The following is an 18206-nucleotide window of genomic DNA, read 5'->3' as shown; positions in this document are numbered from 1 at the left end:
GGGGGGGGGTGGGGGCAGGAGGCTGTGGGAGATGGGGAAGAGCTCTACCAGACCACAACTGTGGGAGGCAGGCGGGTGGGCCTAAGTGTATCATTATCTGCCCATGAGAAACTAGATGAGCTGCAAACCAAATGGAAACTTTGATAGGAGTTCTATAATGAATGGTTAAATATTGACAACATAAGAACCAGTTGGATTGAAAACAAATGGCCAAGGGCCTGGCTTCCTTCCCCTCCTCAGGAATCAAGAACGTTCTGTTGGTGAGAGCTACCATTTTGTTGACATTCAAGTAAAAGATTTGGCTCCAGGAAAGGAGGGTTGGAGTGAGCCCAGGAGCTAGGGTTCTGCAAACCAGTGTTGCACCAGACCAGGTCATCCTGCGAGACTATCCTGTAAACAACAGACCCACAAGGCAGACGTGCCTGGGGGAAAGCGTAATTTCAATGTCAAGTACAGGGAGTGTCCTCATGAGAATTCTTAATCTACTCATCCAGTTGCCCAAAACCAAAGGGGATATAAAAAATGGAAGAAAATTCAAATGATACCTAACCCAAAGAAAACACTGGAACAGTGTTTTCTTTAGGCAACCGGGACTTGCAGCCCACCTAATGTGGAAGGAAGAAAAAGAACGGTGGAGAGAAAAATCAAGCTTCACTCAAACCACCTCAGACATAAATAAGTAAACTCCAAGGCTCAACACCCAAGTTTGCTTGGTGCAATGGCAGTGGTTTTAGGATTAGAAAAGTGTATACAATGATTCTGACTAGCAATCCTCCTTTGCACTGTTTGTATTTTCTCATAATCCATGCCAATTCAACCTCTCGGAAGGGACCCTTTGGGAGTGCCAGTCTGAGGTCCCCAGGTGATTCTGCAGCTCCCTTTGGGGTTTCTGGAACAGTCAGGTGATCCCCTGAGCTGTGGCTCAGAAACTTCCGGGAACAGTGTCTGTGGGACTCTCTGCTGTGCTGAGACACTGTGCTTGACTTACTGGAGGCTTGCTGTTCAGTATTTGGCAGTAAGAGGCACTAGGGGATGGAAATGGAAAATCAAGGCAGAAAACCACAGAAGTCACACTGACACAAGCTTCATTTATCTGACCCTTTCTGTCATTGGGGCTGGTTTGCATTTTTATGGTCCACCAGAGGGCAGAACGCTGTGGGTTTTTTTTTTTTTTGAGTTGGAGTCTCACTCTGTTACCCAGACTGGAGTGCAGTGGCCGCTCCAGGCCACTGCAGCCTCGACCTGCTCCAGCAATCCTTCCGCCACAGCCTTCCAGGTAGCTGGAACTACAGGTGTGCGCTAACGCCCGGCTAATTTTTTTGATTTATTGTTGAGATGAGGTTTCGCCAAGTTGCCCAGGTGGGTCTCAAACCCACGGGCTCAGGCAGCTCACTCACTTCGGCCTCCCAAAGTGTGGGATTACAGGCTGAGCCACCGAGCCTGGCCTGCTGTGGGTTTTAATATGGGTCCCCCTTGGCCCTTCAGATCACATAACAGTACTGATAAGGGAAACATGCCCCTTCACCCTTTCACCTACTTCTGGGCAGAAGTGACTGCTGAATGATTTAAAAGAACCATTAAATAGCAGAGCAAGCCTTCTGCACGATGAAAGACAGTCCACACAGAGAGTCGGTCACGGGGCCCTCCCTGTGACCCTGTACCACCTTCCCGCTGCCTCTAGGCTGGACACCTTCAATGCCCTCTGCCCTGTTGGCCTCTGCCTCCTGGGTCTCTGTAGTATGTGTATTAACCCTCTGCAGTGGGGTTTTGTCCAAACTGCTTCCCTCAATCGTGGAATCTGCCTGCCTTCTCTCAATGTCCACCCGCTCCTTCTAAAACTTTCTTCCTTGACTTCCAGAACAGTGTGTTCTTATTAGTCCGTCATCTGCTACTCTTGACTATATTTTTTCTCCAAGTACCAGGGTAGCAGCTCCCTGCTCCTGGTGACATCGGCTCTCTCCCTTACGATCTCACTGTCCTCACCTCTAATGGCCACCCTCTATGTACACCATCCTCACCTCTAATGGCCACCCTCTGTGTAGACTGTCCTCACCTGTAAAGGCCACACTCAGTGTAGACCTCTCTCAGGTCTGTAACACTGCTTCAGATGTCTTCCCAGCCACCTATGTGTTCGACTGCCTGCTGGATACCTTCTCAGCAGAGCCCAAGATCTAACACCAAAATCATCATCCTTTCTCCAGCACACACAATACAGTCTCAGGTGGCCCTCACAGATCTCCATTTCTACCAGTCACCTCACAATTCCACAGGCCTATGGGTTTCCCATATTAGTGACCCAACCTTATTGTTTCTTGAAGCCCACTGAACCTGTCCTGGCCACCTCTTCACCTCATCCCTGCTCCACCACCCTAATTCAGGTCCTCATCACATTTCCTGGAAACCCTCGCAGCTCTGTCTTTTACCACAAGAATATCAGCCCTCCCCTCCCTGCATTCTGCCACTGTCTGAACTGCCACGTTTCCCTGACCTTCTGTGTACCCTCCTCAGCAATTTCACCCCTTGCTTTTACACTCTTTTTTTTCTTTTTTGAGTCGGGATCTTATTCTGTCACCCATACTGGAGTGCAGTGGTGCAATCACAAATCACTGCAGCCTCAACTTCCTGGGGTCAGGTGATCTTTCTGCCTTAGCCTTTCAAGCAGCTGAGGCTACAGGTATGTGCCACTGCACCTAGCTAATTTTATAATTTTTTGTAGAGAAGAGTCTCACTATGTTGCTCAGGCTGGTCTCAAACTCATGGGCTCAAGCAATCCTCCTGTTTCAGTCTCCCAAAATTCTGGGATTATAGGCATGAGTCACCCTGTCCAGTCTTCTTTGGAAGGCATGTCCAGTCCACTTCTATGGAAATAAATGAATAAAAGACCATGGGATTACTCAGTATTTTGGACTTTTTAAAAATAAGCAAATGCTTGTATGTCTACACATTTCACTACAATATGAGGACATTTGTTGATGGTGTCACTAAACCTTTTAAGGGCAGGCTTTGCCCAAGACTAGATTGGCTTGTGTAGAAATATCATACACCAGGTCAACACCATGACACAGAGACTTAGCACCATAATCACAGGGCTCCACAGAGAATCCAGCAGGATAAATCACCTTTCATTCAGGCACATCATCAGAAAGGCAAATGAAGTGTCCTTAGTGCTCTATCAAAAAAGGATTATATTCTTCTAAAATGACAATTTCATTAATGAAAGCATGGCACACGTTCCAGACTAAAATAAACTAAAAAGACATGATAGCTAAATGCAGTACTTGGCCTGTGACTACAGCCTGTGCTGGAAGGAAAAAAAAAAAAAAGCTACAAAGGACATGATTGTGCTTACTAGACTGAAAACTGAAATACGAACAGTAGATCAAAGAACCGTGTCAACATTAAAATTACTAGAGTTGATAATTGTGCTTGTTGTTATGAAAAAGAATATCCATATTCTTAGGAAATATGCATTGAAGTATTTATTTATTCATTTAAAACCCATGGGTCCAAGGAGTGCTGAAGTATTTAGACACAGAGATACATGCTGTAACTTATAGTCAAGTGGTTAAAAAAATATTATAGTGGACAGCACATATGATAAAGCAAAGGTAGAAAAGGTAGGTAATAGTGAATCTGGTTAAAAGGTAAATGAGGATTCTGTACACTAATATTCTTATTTTTGCAACTTTTCTATAAGCTTGCAGGCTTACATCTGTCATCCCAGCACTTTGGGAGGTGGAGGTGAGAGGGTTGCCTGAGTCCAAGGGTTTGAGACTAGCCTTGGCAACTTGACGAGACCTCATCTCTACAATAAATAAAAAAATTAGCCAGGTGTGGTGGTCTGTACCTGTGGTTCCAGCTACTTGGAAGGCTGAGGCAGAAGGACTGCCTGAGCCAGCAGGTCAAGGTGGCGGTGGCTGTGAGCGTGCCCCTCCTCTCCAGCCTGGGCAACAGAGTGAGACTCTGATATATTAAAAAAAAAAAAAAAAAAAAAAGCTTAAAGATTTTTAAAATTAAGTCCTCAATCTGTATTATTGATGAGCAGGGTAGCCCTGTACATTACAGAGAATCAAAAACCATCAGAAGAATGAATGTTTACTACATATACCTTTAATCTCGTAATGGCTTATGTAACATTTATGTTCAAGATATTAAGCTTTTCATGCTAACATCTTATTCCTAAACTCAGCTCAAATTACACTAATGTGAAGATAGATCTGAGGATTATTTATCCATATCACATATATGTGTACAAACACAGATGTGTTTATGCATTTCAAACTGTCATTCTAATAGTTCATATTTTAAAGCTAAAATGTTTAACTTTCTATAGGACCACCCAGGCACCTTAAATTTAGCTTTCATATTTTAATTAACATTCTATGTGTTAAGTCTGGGTTTAAAAAAGACAACAAATATAGGCTAATTCCTAGAACTCAGAACATACTACTAGCCTTAGAGAATTAAATTTTAAAAATAATAACAGCCGGGTGTGGTATAATCACAGCACTTTGGGCAAGTAGAGTTGGGAGAATCACCTGAGCCCAGGAGTTCGAGACAAGTCTGGGCAACATAGCAAGACCTCATCTCTACAGAAAAATTAGAAAATACTGGATGAGACAGAAGGATCGCCTGAGCCCACGAGGTTAAGGCTGTGGTGAGCCATGATCATGCTGCTGCACTCCAGCCTGGGTGACACAGTGAGACCTCAACACAAAATAAATGACCAGGCGCAGTAGCTCACATCTATAATCCCAGGACTTTGGGAGACTGAGGTGAGAGGATTGCTTGAGTCCACGGGCTTGAGACCAGTCTGGGCAACTTGGCAAGACCTCGTCTCTACAATAAATCAAGAAAAAATTAGCCAGGCGTGGTAGTGCATGCCTGTAGTTCAGCTACTTGGAAGGCTAAAGTGGAAGGAATGCCTGAGTCCAATAGATAGAGGCTGCAGTGACTGTGAACATGCCACTGCACTCCAGACTGGGTGACAGAATGAGACACCGACTCAAAACCAAAACAAAACCCCCCAAAAATGCATACATACACACCAAAAATCCTTAAATGATTAAATTACATTTCTGTAATGCAATGATGTAGTCACATATTAGTATAAGTCTACAAAATTAAAGCCTAAAAAATATTCGAATATGGTCAAAAGTTAATTTCCTTCCATTTAAGAAACTTCTTTGTATCAAATGTGTCATAATTCTTACAGTCTTCATAATGTCACCAGCTGGAACACAAAAACCACTCAAAGTACGTATACATCATTCAAACACTAAGATTGCTATATTTGAACTAAATCAATTACTTAGGGGAAAAAATGATGGAATTTAGTTTACCAGATCAACTATGTAAACAGCCTTTCATTCTGCTGTATAACGGACACCTGTTTTTAGTTTAGTACTATATGGAACGCTCAGTTCTAAGTGATTTTATACACCCTGTTACTCGCCCCACACATCTCTGAGGTAGGTACTATCACTAACTCTATTTTACTGATGATGAAACTGAGTCAGAGAGAGGCTAAGTAAATTTATCCTCAGTCTAATCTAAGACAGAGTTGGGACTCGAACCCTGGTATCTGGCTCCAGAGCCTGTGCTCTTAGCCACTATGGGTAGCATTCATTCAGGTAAAATGTAGTGCTGCTTCAGCTTTGAAATGTGAAGCAAGCTGATTTTCACATTTTTTAAATTCGCTTAATTTTAACTCCTGGGATTTCCTCATAGATCTCTTGTTTTACCTGTTTAACTTCACTGTCTGTTCCATGTTAACTTCTGCATGAAGGAAGCCCATGTGGTAGACAAAAATACCAGCTTATTTTGGTGTTTTGAAAAAATGTACTCTTGTCCATCATTTAATTGTACAGCTCAGGAGTGCCTCGTATACATGTATTGCTGTATACCCATCAGCAGTATCCAGCCACAGAACTCTCTTCATCCTGCAAAGCTGAAAACCTGTCCCCATTAAACAATAGCTCTCTGTTTTCTATCAGGCCTAGTAACCACCATTCCTTTCTGTTACTATGAGTTTGACTACCCTGGGTACCTCATATATCTGTCTTTTTATCTTTTCACTTAGTATAATGCCCTCAAGTTTCACCCATGTTATAACATGTGTCAGAATTTCATCTCATTTCATTTTTGGAGGGGGGAGAGGAGGGCAGGATCTCACTCTGTTGCCCAGGCTGAAGTGCAGTAGGACAATCATGATACCTTAGACTCCTGGGCTAAAGTGATCCTCCTCCGTCAGCCTCCTGAGTAGCTTGGACTCCAGGTGTGTGCCACCACACCTGGCTAATTTTTTTTTATAGCGTTAGGGTCTTGCTATGTTGCCTAGGCTGGTCTTGTGCTCCTGGGCTCAAGCAGTCCTCCGCCTCAGCCTCCTAAAGTGCTGGGATTACAGGTGTGAGCCACCATGCCTGACCCTAGAATTTCATTCCTCTTTAAGGTTGAATAGTATCTATTCTTCTGTGGATAGACGCTTGCTGCTCCCACCTTTTGGCTATTGTGAATAACACTGCCATGAGCATGTGTGTACAAATAATTGTTTTTATAATTTTTTCCAGAAGATTGTTTTAAAAAGATTATTTATGAACCAGGAAGCAGAAAAATGCAGAAGGGTTGGTTCATTCAAGATTCCAAACCAGATTAGAATCCTAGAATCTCACTGGGTCCGGTGGCTCATGTCAGTAATCCCAGCACTTTGAGAGGCTGAGGCAAATGGAACTGCCTGGGCAACTTGATTCGAGACCAGCCTGGGCAACTTGGCAAGCTCTTGTCTCTTATGATAAATAAAAAATTAGCCAGGCAAGGTGGCACACGCCTGTAGTTTCAGCTACTTGGAAGGATCACCTGAGCCTAGCAGGTCGAGGCTGTGGTGGTTGTGAGCATGCCATTGCATTCTAGCCTGGGCAACAGAGTGAGACTCCAACTCGGGGAAAAAAAAAAAAAAGAATCCTAGAATCTCAAGGTTAGATAAGAACAGAGACTTCATGCTACCGGACCTCTTGAAACTCTTTTAGAATATCTGCCCTGAGGTATATCGCTCAACCATGGCCCCAGCCCTTTCTGATTTTCAAGCAATTGTTTGAAAATGTTTCTGAAAGTCAATCTGACTTCTGCTTCCCTTTAGCTTTCACCCAGTGGCCCTACTTCTGCCCTCTGTGGTCTAATTCTGTTTTCACTTCATGGTTTTTCCAAGTATTGAAAGGCAGATACAGGCCAGGCTTGGTGGCTCAGCCTGTAATCCCAGCACTTTGGGAGGCCGAGCTGAGTGGATTGCCTGAGGCTGTGGGTTCAAAACCAGCCCAGGCAACTTGGCGAGATCTCGTCTCTACAAAAAAATCAAAAATTAGTTGGGCATGGTAGCACACGCCTGTAGTTCTGGCTACTTGGAAGGCTGAGGTGGAAGGCTTGCTGGAGCCCAGCAGGTTGACACTGTGGTGGTCATGTGTGTGCCACTGCCCTTCAGCCTGAGAAACAGAGTGAGCCTCCAACTCAAAAAAAAAAAAAAAAGCAGACACACCCCCTGAGTCTTCTCTACTTTAGGATAAACGTGCTCTAATGTGAAAACTGAGATGCTGGGAGGTTGGCATGAGGCCAGTGAGGCAAAAGCTCTGTCCTCTCCTGATTTGCCCTCACATTTGCTACACGTATCTGAAACTCAGGGACCAGACTGTTTGATCCTATTGCCTGATCAAAACTCCAAATCCCAGTGAATGTGAATGTGAACTCCCCCCAACCCATACACACACACAAATAGGCTACTCAGCAGCGACAGTGATTACCTGAAAGACAGGTGCCTCCCACTTTCAGGACTGGCCACCCACACCCTTCCTGGATGGAGGGTTACATCTGCCCTGGGTGCTCCCCCTAGCTCCGCACCCTCACTCCTTCACGGGACTCCAGGGATGGCTTCAGCTCAACCACCTCTAAAATCCTAGCTGTAAAATAACCGTCCAACAGCAAGATGATAGCTTACTTTCAGCTTCAAGCAGGACTTGTAAACACCATGACAAATGGGAGAGGCACAAAAGCTACGTTCCGCTTGTAGGTCCTCTGGACACACTGCATTTTGGCATCTGTCGGTATAAATCATGGGTTTCCAATCGGGACTGAAATTCCCCAGTGTTTCTGTCAGGTCCCTCTCCCATCTGATCCCTGGAGTGGAGAAGTCCATTGAAATCACAGACTTGAGAACATTGATTTCAAGTCCATTTGCTACGCTTTCAGTGGGAGATGAGGCTTGCAATATGCACTTAGTAAAATGACCTTTTTTTTTTTTTTTTAATTTTATTTGGGGTCTGTGTCATCCAGGCTGGAATGCAGTGGCATGGTCATGGCTTGCTGTAGCCTTGGCCTCTTGGGCTCAGGCAGTCCTTCTGCCTCACCCTCCCGAGTAGCTGAGACTACAGGCACACGCACCACACCTGGCTAATTTTTCTGAAATTTTTTTAGTGATAAGATCTCGCTATTTGCCCAGGTTGGTCTTGAACACTTGGCCTCAAGTGATCCTCCTGCCTCAACCTCCCAAAGTGCTGGGATTACAGGCATGAGCCACTGTACCCACACAAAAAAGACATGTTTTAGGGGGAAAAAGTTTGGGCATGTCTTCAGATGTGACTGTCTTTCTCTGTGTTCTCTTGTGCTGGAGCTCTTTCCCTGCTTGCAGTGTGTTCATTCCCCATAGGCCCATCCTCAGCTAGCCTCCTCCCTGCACCTGGTTAAGGTCATAGATCTCAGAGGACAACAGGCATTTCTCCAGGTGTGGCCCAGACCTTAGCTCGATTTTTTTCTGGAGAAGGGATGGGCAAAGGCCAATTGCAGAAAACCTGCTGGACTCAGCCGCAGGCCCACCTTCAATGAGCTTTCTCAGGACACACCCCATCTGTGAGCGGCCTGAGCCCTAGGCCTGCCTCTGCAAATGGAATTTGGTGCATAGGCTTATTCGGGCTGGCCTGTACTGTGTTAGTCCTCTTAGTGCTTTCAATTCAGCAATTCAACATTTTTTTTTTGAGTTGGAGTCTCACTCTGTCGCCTAGGCTGGAGTGCAGTGGCACACTCACAGCTACTGCAGCCTCCACCTGCTGGGCTCAGGCGATCTTTCTGCCTCAGTCTTCCAAGTAACTGGAAACACAGGTACATGCCACCACGCCTGGCTAAGTTTTGGGTTTGTAGAGATGCGGTCTCGCCAAGTTACCCAGCCTGGTATTGAACCCCTGGGCTCAGGCAATCCTCTTGCTTCTGCCTCCCAAAGTGCTGGGATTACAGATATGAGCCACCGCACCCTGCACCCAGTCAGAGAAGATCTTTTTTTTTTTTTTTTTTTTTTGAGTCAGGGTCTCACTCTGTTGCCCAGGCTAGAGTGCAGTGGCATGCTCATGGCTTCCGCAATCTCAACCTGCTAGGCTCAGGTGATCTTTCTGCCTTAGCCTTCCAAGTAGCTGGAACTACAGGTATGCACCACCACACTCAGCTAATTTTTTAATTTATTGTAGAGACGAGGTCTCACCAAGTTCCCAGTTTGGTCTCGAACCCATGGGCTCAGGCAGTCTTCTTGCCTCTGCCTCCCAAAGTGCTGGGATTATAGGTGTGAGCCACTGTGCCTGGCAAAATCTGTTTTATCAGATATAAAATACTAAGACTGATCTTCCACCTCCATTACTATATGGCACAGTGGCTTGTTGAGCAAGAGTGACATTGTGCTGTTCTTGATTCCATTTCCTCAATAGTGACAGTTGAGGATAAAGCATGGCCAGTTAAAGCTGTGAAGGAGTGACCGGCCACTTCTCCCAGCCCTCCTCTCACAGGGGCCCTGTACTTGAACCCTGGAGTGGCCCTTTCTTTCTTCTCATCAACATGAGAACAAGAAAAGCCGAATGGAAGGTAAAGAAAGATGCAGGTTTGAATGGGTGACTTCCAGCAAGGTCCTATCTGAGTTTTCCAACATCCATCCCACCTTGGCCATCTGTAGTGTGTTCCTGGGACCACCTGAGGACTTTTTATTAAAGCAAAGGAGGGGGTCATGAACTAGGTACAATATTTCTCAAGTAATGCAACCACATTGTACTTGACTCCTTGCAGTTTGGCCATGCTGCTCAAATACCAATAGTCCGTGGTGAATGCTTTATGTGGGCTCTGCACATGTGTGCATGAAACTTGAGAGCATAAAATAACAGCTTGCCTTCGCAAGGAGTATGGCCAGTGGTTATTGTTTTTTTTTTTGAGTTGGAGTCTCACTCTGTCGCCCAGACTGGAGTGCAGTGGCCGCTCCCGGCCACCGCAGCCTCGGCCTGCTGGGCTTCGGCGATCCTTCCACCTCAGCCTTCCGAGTAGCCGGAATTACAGGCATGCGCCACCACGCCCAGCTGAGTTTTCTGATTTATTGTAGAGATGAGGTCTCGCTGCCCAGTCGGGTCTCGAACCCGCGGGCTCAGGCAATTCACTCACCTCAGCCTCCCAAAGGCGCGGGATTACAGGCTCAGCCACCGAGCCCGGTTCGGCCAGTGGTTATTAATGAAGAGAGATGAGGTCTCATAGTCTCAACTCTCTAACAATCAGCCATGCGATAAGGAATGGGCTGACTCGTAAAGCTGGGGAAAACCATGGAAGGGGAGGCTGGATGAACACCTGTCACAGATTTCGTAGAGGATACCCTGCATTGGACAGGGTAGTGAGGTGGGAGTTAGGGAAGTCTGACAGGGAACGCTGGACTCCCAAGCCCACAATGCCCTGCCCACTTTTTATGCCAGGAATTTTCCCTTAGTTTTGTTTTGTACGTAACATAGAAGCCCCATGATCTGGCGTTCACTCACTTCACAAGATGCTAGGGTCACTGAGTTAGGCTCTAACTTAGCTATTCAACAGTGAATATTTTTAGAGTATTTGAGACATATAACTAAATCTTGCGTGAAATAATCTCATTATTATACTAAATTGTTTTCAGCATAGAAAGTTTAATAGTAACAGCAACTGGTATAAGGTTCTGGTCAAAGGAAAACACTTTTAAATCTGACAGTAACCCCTTTAGAAGCTACTTAGTGTCTGACAATCTCCCTGTTATTCATTAGCAATTCAAAGGGAATTGAAACTCATTGACTAACATACCAGTTAGATTTTTAGATTGTCTCTGCAAAGTTGTAAGTATTCCTATATCATGAGCACTGCTTCCATTTATATCTTGTTTGGCTAAACAAACTAGTTTTATATCTAACATTATCTTCTTAATTAGCCAGAGATTTAACTAAAAAATCCTGCCTTCGGAGAGAAGCAAGATATACAAGTAGCTCACATAGATTAAAATTTGGTTCTTCCCTTTTGATGTATTATTATCGGATATTGCCATATCTTGAAAGGAAAAAGAAAATCTCCAAAATGAAATGCAGAATGCCCCCTAGAGGGTTTGGAGTAAAGGAAGAGAGACATCTGGGGCTCACAGCAACAGGAGGAGGCAGAGGAGGGCAGGGTGATTGAACCAGAAAGGACTGTCTGAGCAAGTTTCTCCTTGGGAAAATGCATGAATTGTTCCAAGAATGTTACAAGAAGGAACACGTATCTTATTCGACATGGAACTAATTCGGCCTGTGTTGTACAATCGCTCTTCCACAGGCAATCATCTAGATACTGGGTGAAGGCGATTGTCATCTACAACTGAATCTACACCCAGGTACTCAGGAAGCTGGGTCCGGCAGAAGATACACCTCGAGGGAGGCCTCCCAGGGTCGGGCTGAAGGTGAGGTGAGGTAGGTTCCATGTCTTTTGTGTAGCTTCTGGTGCACAGCAATATTAAAGAACTTCCCTCCACCCAGTTTAATGAGAACCCAAGGGCACTGTGACCTTAAGACGTTCTTATCAGTGGAGTGCAAACCGAACAACACCCAGGAGTTTGCCCTAAATACAGCCAGAAGGTTCACAAGTAAAATCGGGAGGCTCGTGCCCTTCAGGCACGAGCATGTGTCCAGGGAGAGGTTCACATCACCCCCACTGTTTCCTCTCTTTTGTTAAATTGACTCACAGAAGAGGGGCCTCCCTTTTGCCCCTTCACCCCTGCCATCACTCTTAGGAAAAAAATTCAGCATTCCTGATAAGAAATAACCAAAACAACTAAGACCATTTGAATACCACTGAGACCATTCATCATGCAGTGTAAAAAAAAAAAAAAAAATCCTTCCCAGTCTCCAAGTTAAATAATCAGAAAAGGAACATAGACTTTGAAACAGAGAGACACCAGAGAGACAGAGAGAAAGACAGAGAGACAGAGAGAGGCAGAAAGAGAGACAGAGAGAGAGACAGAGAGAGAGAGAGAGAGAGAGAGAGAGAGGACAAAGTCAACTGGAATTTGGGAGCTGAGGCAAGAAGTGACTTTTAAAAAATCATCTTGAAGTCCTGGAGCTGGATAGTGGTGATGGTTGAACAACAATGTGAATACACTTAATGCCATCGAACTGCGCATTTAAAAATAGTTTAGGTGGTCAATTATTTATGTGTATTTTACCAAAAATTTTTTTATGGAAAAAAAAAACAAACCTTGTAATTCTTCAAGCCAGTCCCTCTCCCATCCCTTCCCACACTGGAGGACAGACAGTTTGAGAGTCTTGTTCAATAACTTCTCACTTGAAAGATGTCACTGAACTTGGACGGAAGCAGCACCTCTATAATAAGTGCCAGAATTTCAGGCCCCAGTTGGGTCTGTGGAGAAAGTGCGTCATCAATGAGGAGCTACACAGAGATTTCCTGGTCCATCTTTGCCTCTGGATCTCTAAGTCAACAGAACAGAGAGGGAATCCTAAGGTCTGGAGCAGAGGAAAATCAGGATCCCTCGGTGGGGACACCAGAAGCATTTTAAAATAAACCCCAAATTACAAAAGAAAACATGGAAAAGTTAGGGCTGGATTCCTAAAGGTTTATCTCACTGGGAAAAAAATTACACAGATGAAACAAGAATCACTTCAAGAGTGTATCAAATATGTGGCTATTTGGGAAATATATAAAAGTGGGCAGCAGGAAACAATAGAATTTCTGTAAAAGAGAGGTTTGCTCTCCAAATTTCATATTAATACATAGAATAAAATGCTCACCACTCTGCTCTGTCGCTTTTTTTTTTTCCCTGCTGCTTCAATATCCTCATCTTCAAATCAGAAAAATCCTCCATCAGCTAAGGATGCCTAAGCATCACCTTCAGAGCCACCTTCAGGAAATTCAAACCTCCTGGAATGAGCAGCTACAGTTTCACTAAACAAATAAAACCTTTCCACAAAATGCTGACTCATACCTTGATGGCACATCACTCAATGAGAGCAACAAAGTAAACATTTTTCTGAAAGGAGGATGGTTTTCTTTGGCCAGATAGCCACCATATGGTATTTCTCTTCTGTTCTAGTCTCCCAAGGAGGAAGGATGGGCACTGGCATATTTGCCCTGGTTTGACAGATAATGGTCAAGGGTAGCTTTGGCATTATATCCTCATTACCCTTTATGAAGAAAAACAAAGTGCACCCAGTTTTCCCTGCAGAAGACACTCCCCTTTCTTGCCTGGAGGATTCTTCAAAGCCCTTCAGTCTTTGCCCTCCAGAAGATAAATAAAAACAAAGCAAAACAGGTACCAGGTGGCGAAAGCTGCCTGAAACAAGCTTGAAAATCTAAACTCAAGGCTGACGAGATGTTTCCAGTTCTCTAGTACCTACTGAAAAAGATAAATTAATGCTATTTCTTTTCTTGTTAATTCCAGACAGAATATATAATGGTGTGAGTTTATGATATTCTAGATGTTGCCTATATAATTAAGCATTAGGAAGTGTCGGATGGGCATGAGGACTTAATTGCCTACCATATTGCTCTTAACATTTATTCTAATGGGCCAGTTGCAAGGAAAGGAAAAACTTACAACAGTATTTGGCTTTGCAGATCTTTGTTACAAAGCAAGACTAAAGGCTGGGCGCAGTGGCTCAAGCCTGTAATCCCAGCACTTTGGGAGGCTGAGGAGAGAGGACTGCCTGAACCCAAGGGTTCCAGACCAGGCCTTGTCTCTACAATAAGTCAAAAAAATTAGCTGGGCGTCATAGCGAGCACCTGTAGTTCCAACTACTTGGAAAGCTGAGGTGGAAGGATCACCTGAGTCCAGCAGGTTGCGACTGCAGTGGCCCTGAGTGTGCCACTGCACTCCAGCCTGGGTGACAGTGAGATTCTGAATCAAAAATTTTTCAAAAAAGCAAGACTGTGATCTCAAAGAGATTCATGGTCAGAAACAGAGTTTCGAAATATTCTCCATGAGCTATGATGTACCGTGAGCCTGAACAAATGATGCCCAGCTTCACAAAGCTGAATGTAGACTCCAGGAACAAGTGACCACTCTTCTATGTTCAGCTCCCAGGAGAGCACACACGCATACAACCTCTCCCAAGTGCTGAACATCTGGGGAGTGCTCCTGTTCATGTTATCTCCCAATTCGCTCAGTAATGGTTTCTAAATATAACTTGTCAGTTTTCAATATTAGAATATCAGGAACAGTAAAATAAGAAAAGTGTACTTTAAATAAAACTATACTGAACATTGCTTATATTACACTGATGAATATGTCATACTAATTATTATAGTGGCCACCATTTATTAAACATTTGCTCACCATTAGCGTTTCTCAGACTTCGGGAAGCATCGGAACTGCTCAGAGGGATTGTTAAAACTTGAGTTGCTAAGTGCCACCATCAAGTCTCCTTATTAAATTGTGAAGAAATATACATAAGATATATCATCTTCACCACTTTTAAGGGTGCAGTTCAGTAGTGTTAAATGCATTCACGTTCTTATATGATCATTACCACTGTCTATCCACAGAACCCCTTTCATCCGGCAAAACGGAAAATCTGTACCCATTAAACCCTAACTCTCTGTTCTCCCATTCCTCTCACTCTGGGCAACCACCATTCTACTTTCTGTCTCTCCAAGTTTGTCTATTCTGGGCACTCATGTAAATTGAACCATGCAGTTTTTGAGTGTGTGTGACTGGCTCATTTCACTTAGTATAATGTCCTCAAGATTCATCCACATTGCAGTTTGTGTTGTGTCAGAATTTCATTCTCTGTTAAGGTTGAAAAAAAAAAAAAATATATATATATATATACATATACATATGTGAGCAAACACACACACCCCACATTTTGTTTGTCAAGTCATCCACTGATGGGCACCTGGGCTGCTTCTGTCTTTTGGCAATTGTGAATCATGCTGCTATGAACACAGGTGTACAAGTGTCTCTTGGAAACCCTTCTTTCAGTTCTTTGGGGAATATCTCTAAAAGTGGAATCCTGAATCATGTGGTAATCCTATGTTTAACTTTTTGAGGAATGATTACAGCTTTTCACACCATTGCACCATTTTACATTCCTTAACAGTGTACAAGAGTTACAATTCTTCCACATCCTTGTCAACACTTGCTATTTTCTGGTTTTTTGATAGTAACCATCCTAATGGGTATGAAGAGGTATCTTGTGGTTTTGATTTACATTTCCCTGATGATTAATGATGTTGAATGTCTTTTCATGTGCTTATTGTTCATTTGTATATCTTCCTTGGAGAAATGTCTGTTCCATTTTTTTTTCTTGTTTTGTTGTTGAGTTCTAAGAGTTCTTTTTTTTTTAAGAGACAGGGTCTTGCTCTGTCACCTAGGTTGGAGTGCAGTAACAAGATCATAGATCAATGAAGCCTTGAATTCCTGGCTTAAAGTGATCCTTCCACCTCAACCTCCCTAGTAACTGGGATTGCAGGCACAAGCCACTGTGTCTGGTCCAGGAGTTCTTTATATATTCTGGATATCAACATCTTATCAGACATATGACTGGCAAATACCTTTTCCCATACTCCTGGGTGTTTTATTTGGACCCTTAGAGTATGCATTTCTATTAAGTTCTTAGGTAATGAATACTGCTGGTCCAGAGCCCAAGAGAATCACTTCTTCCTGTAGTAATTGTGTTAAGCACTTCATGTGTACTGACTGATCTGATCCTCACAGTATCATTTTTGTGCTACTGAGGAGGAAATGAATGCTCAAAGAGGCAAGGTCACTTGCTCAAAGTTATTCCGCCTAGTAGTAAAGAAGGGCTTTTTCCACAGGCTTTCTGCCCTGACACTGTGCTATGCAACACCATCTCTGCTCAATAAATCAAATAAGGTTTCCAGAGAATGTACTCTAATGGCCAGGCCAACGGACTGAGAGAGCAACAGGCGATGGCATACTCTGCCATTTTTTTCTTCAATCAGAACTAAAATACCACTCCCCTGATAAAGAAAATGGGGTACATACAATGATGGAATATTATGTAGTCACAAAGACGAACAAAATCCTGTCTTTCACAGTAACATGAATGCAGCTGGAGATCATCATTCTTTTTTTAAAAATTTTTTTAGGGGACTTCCGGCAAGATGGCGATGGGGCAACCTGGTCTGTGAAACCCTCTGCAAAGGAGAACTGCAGTGGGTCTCTGGCTCTTGCACCGGGGGCTGTGGACCCCAGAATTGCAGCCTGCTGTTCATACGGAGCTTGGCCGTTGTCACCGCTGGGGCATCGCAGTGAACTGGACAGCCACTGCAGCGCAGACGCTGCTACCGCTGCCGCTGCCACTGCCACCACTGCCGGTAGCACATCGCACCATCCGGGCTGGAGGCAATCCATGACTTCAGTCCTTGAAGCCCCTTCAGGGAAGATCTTCTGGGATTGCTGTCACCACTCCTGCGACGGAGACATCCTGCCCACCATGAGTCTCCTGCCTGTGCCCTGAGGCAGGCATCCATCTCCAGTCTCTGCTGGTTTCTGTCCGGCCCCACCCCCTCTGGGGCAAACAGCTGAGATAGCACCACCCGTTGATGATTCAAGGTAACAATACCAAAACGGGAGAAACAAGCTTGAAAAGGACATAGGCCAGAGTGGTGAACGGAGGGTGATCTGAACTGTCCTTCACAGCAGACCAGGGGCAACTGACCCTAACTGCAAACTAATTTACCTGCTTGAAAAGAAAGCTAGAAATCAGAACTGAAAGGACATTGAACTTAAATGAAAAGTCTCAGAGTGTGCTTCATTGATTCTGTTAGTTTAATTACTTAATTCTATTCCTACTGTATTGTTCCTTTTTTTTTTCCTCTTCCTTTTCTTCTCTTTTCTTCTCTCTGTAAACCATATCTTTGTATAGAGGAACAGCACACCAATAAGGTGGTTGGTTAGCATGTATGTTAGCATCACTATATGTTTTATTTTTTTTTGTATGGGAGTTGGTTCATCAGTAGCTGTGGTCTATTGTTTTTATCTGTTTCAGTATAGGTCTCTCTCTCCATTTGTTGGCACACGTTTGTCTCCCCCCTTACTCCTCTATCTCTCCAACCCCCTCTTCAATCCACTGTCTGCTCCATTCTCTTCCCTCTGCTGACCACATTTTATTTTAGGGAGTAAACCTACAGCTCCACTGCATGGACAGATTCCAAGGCAGTGGGAAGTGGGCTCCAGATTATCCACACACCTGTCAGCGAATACCAGGACCTGCAGATAGATTTTGAATCACAGCTCCTCCCTTAGGTAAATCTCAAACTGCAAAAAGGACCACCCAAAACCTACAGTGCAACTCCAGAATTGAACAAAGTAAGAGGGCATACATAAAGAATAGGAGATTGAACAAACAGAAGTAAAACCAATCCCTTTACCCCTGAATAACAGAATTAAAGAAGACGGTGACGTGGAGGGAAGGAAAAAGTAGGGAGGGGGGAAAAACTGCACAAATGAAGAAAAACCAAAAGAAGAATATAGGTCTCACACAGACCCCTGGGAGAACAGACACTGAGAAAACAGATTCTGGAACACAAACAATGAAGAGCCCCCAGAATGACTGGTCACATGCAACAAACCCAGACATCAAGACATTAATAGAGAGAATTAAAAAAATTGAGGAGAGACAAGAGGAAAATAGGAAGGAGCTGATGTCAGAAATAACAGCAGTAAAGAATACTGTGATGGAAATGAATAACAGACTAATAAGCATGGAAAGCAGAATTAGCCAAGCAGAAGAAAGAATCTCAGAGCTTGAAGACCAAAACACAGAACTAACCCAAACTGTCAAAAGCATAGAAAAGAAGCTCAAAAAGACAGAACAAAACCTGCAAGAGATGAATGATCAACTCCAAGAGACCAAACCTAAGAGTAATTGGGTTTCCTGAAGGCAGAGAGA

The 18206-nt window shown here is 44.0% G+C and overlaps 1 pseudogene; it reads right to left on the bottom strand.

The window, feature by feature from the left end:
• LOC103257926 overlaps window positions 1-16646 on the bottom strand; it is an 18844-nt pseudogene extending 2198 nt beyond the window's left edge.
• Window positions 16647-18206: the final 1560 nt, after the last annotated feature.

The sequence above is a fragment of the Carlito syrichta genome, unplaced genomic scaffold, assembly GCF_000164805.1.
Source record: "Carlito syrichta isolate Samal-C Ts95f unplaced genomic scaffold, Tarsius_syrichta-2.0.1 Scaffold82255, whole genome shotgun sequence".
In the NCBI taxonomy this organism is placed as follows: Eukaryota; Metazoa; Chordata; class Mammalia; order Primates; family Tarsiidae; genus Carlito; species Carlito syrichta.
Note: the sequence above shows the minus strand (reverse complement) of the source record. Positions and strands in the feature narration are given on the sequence as shown.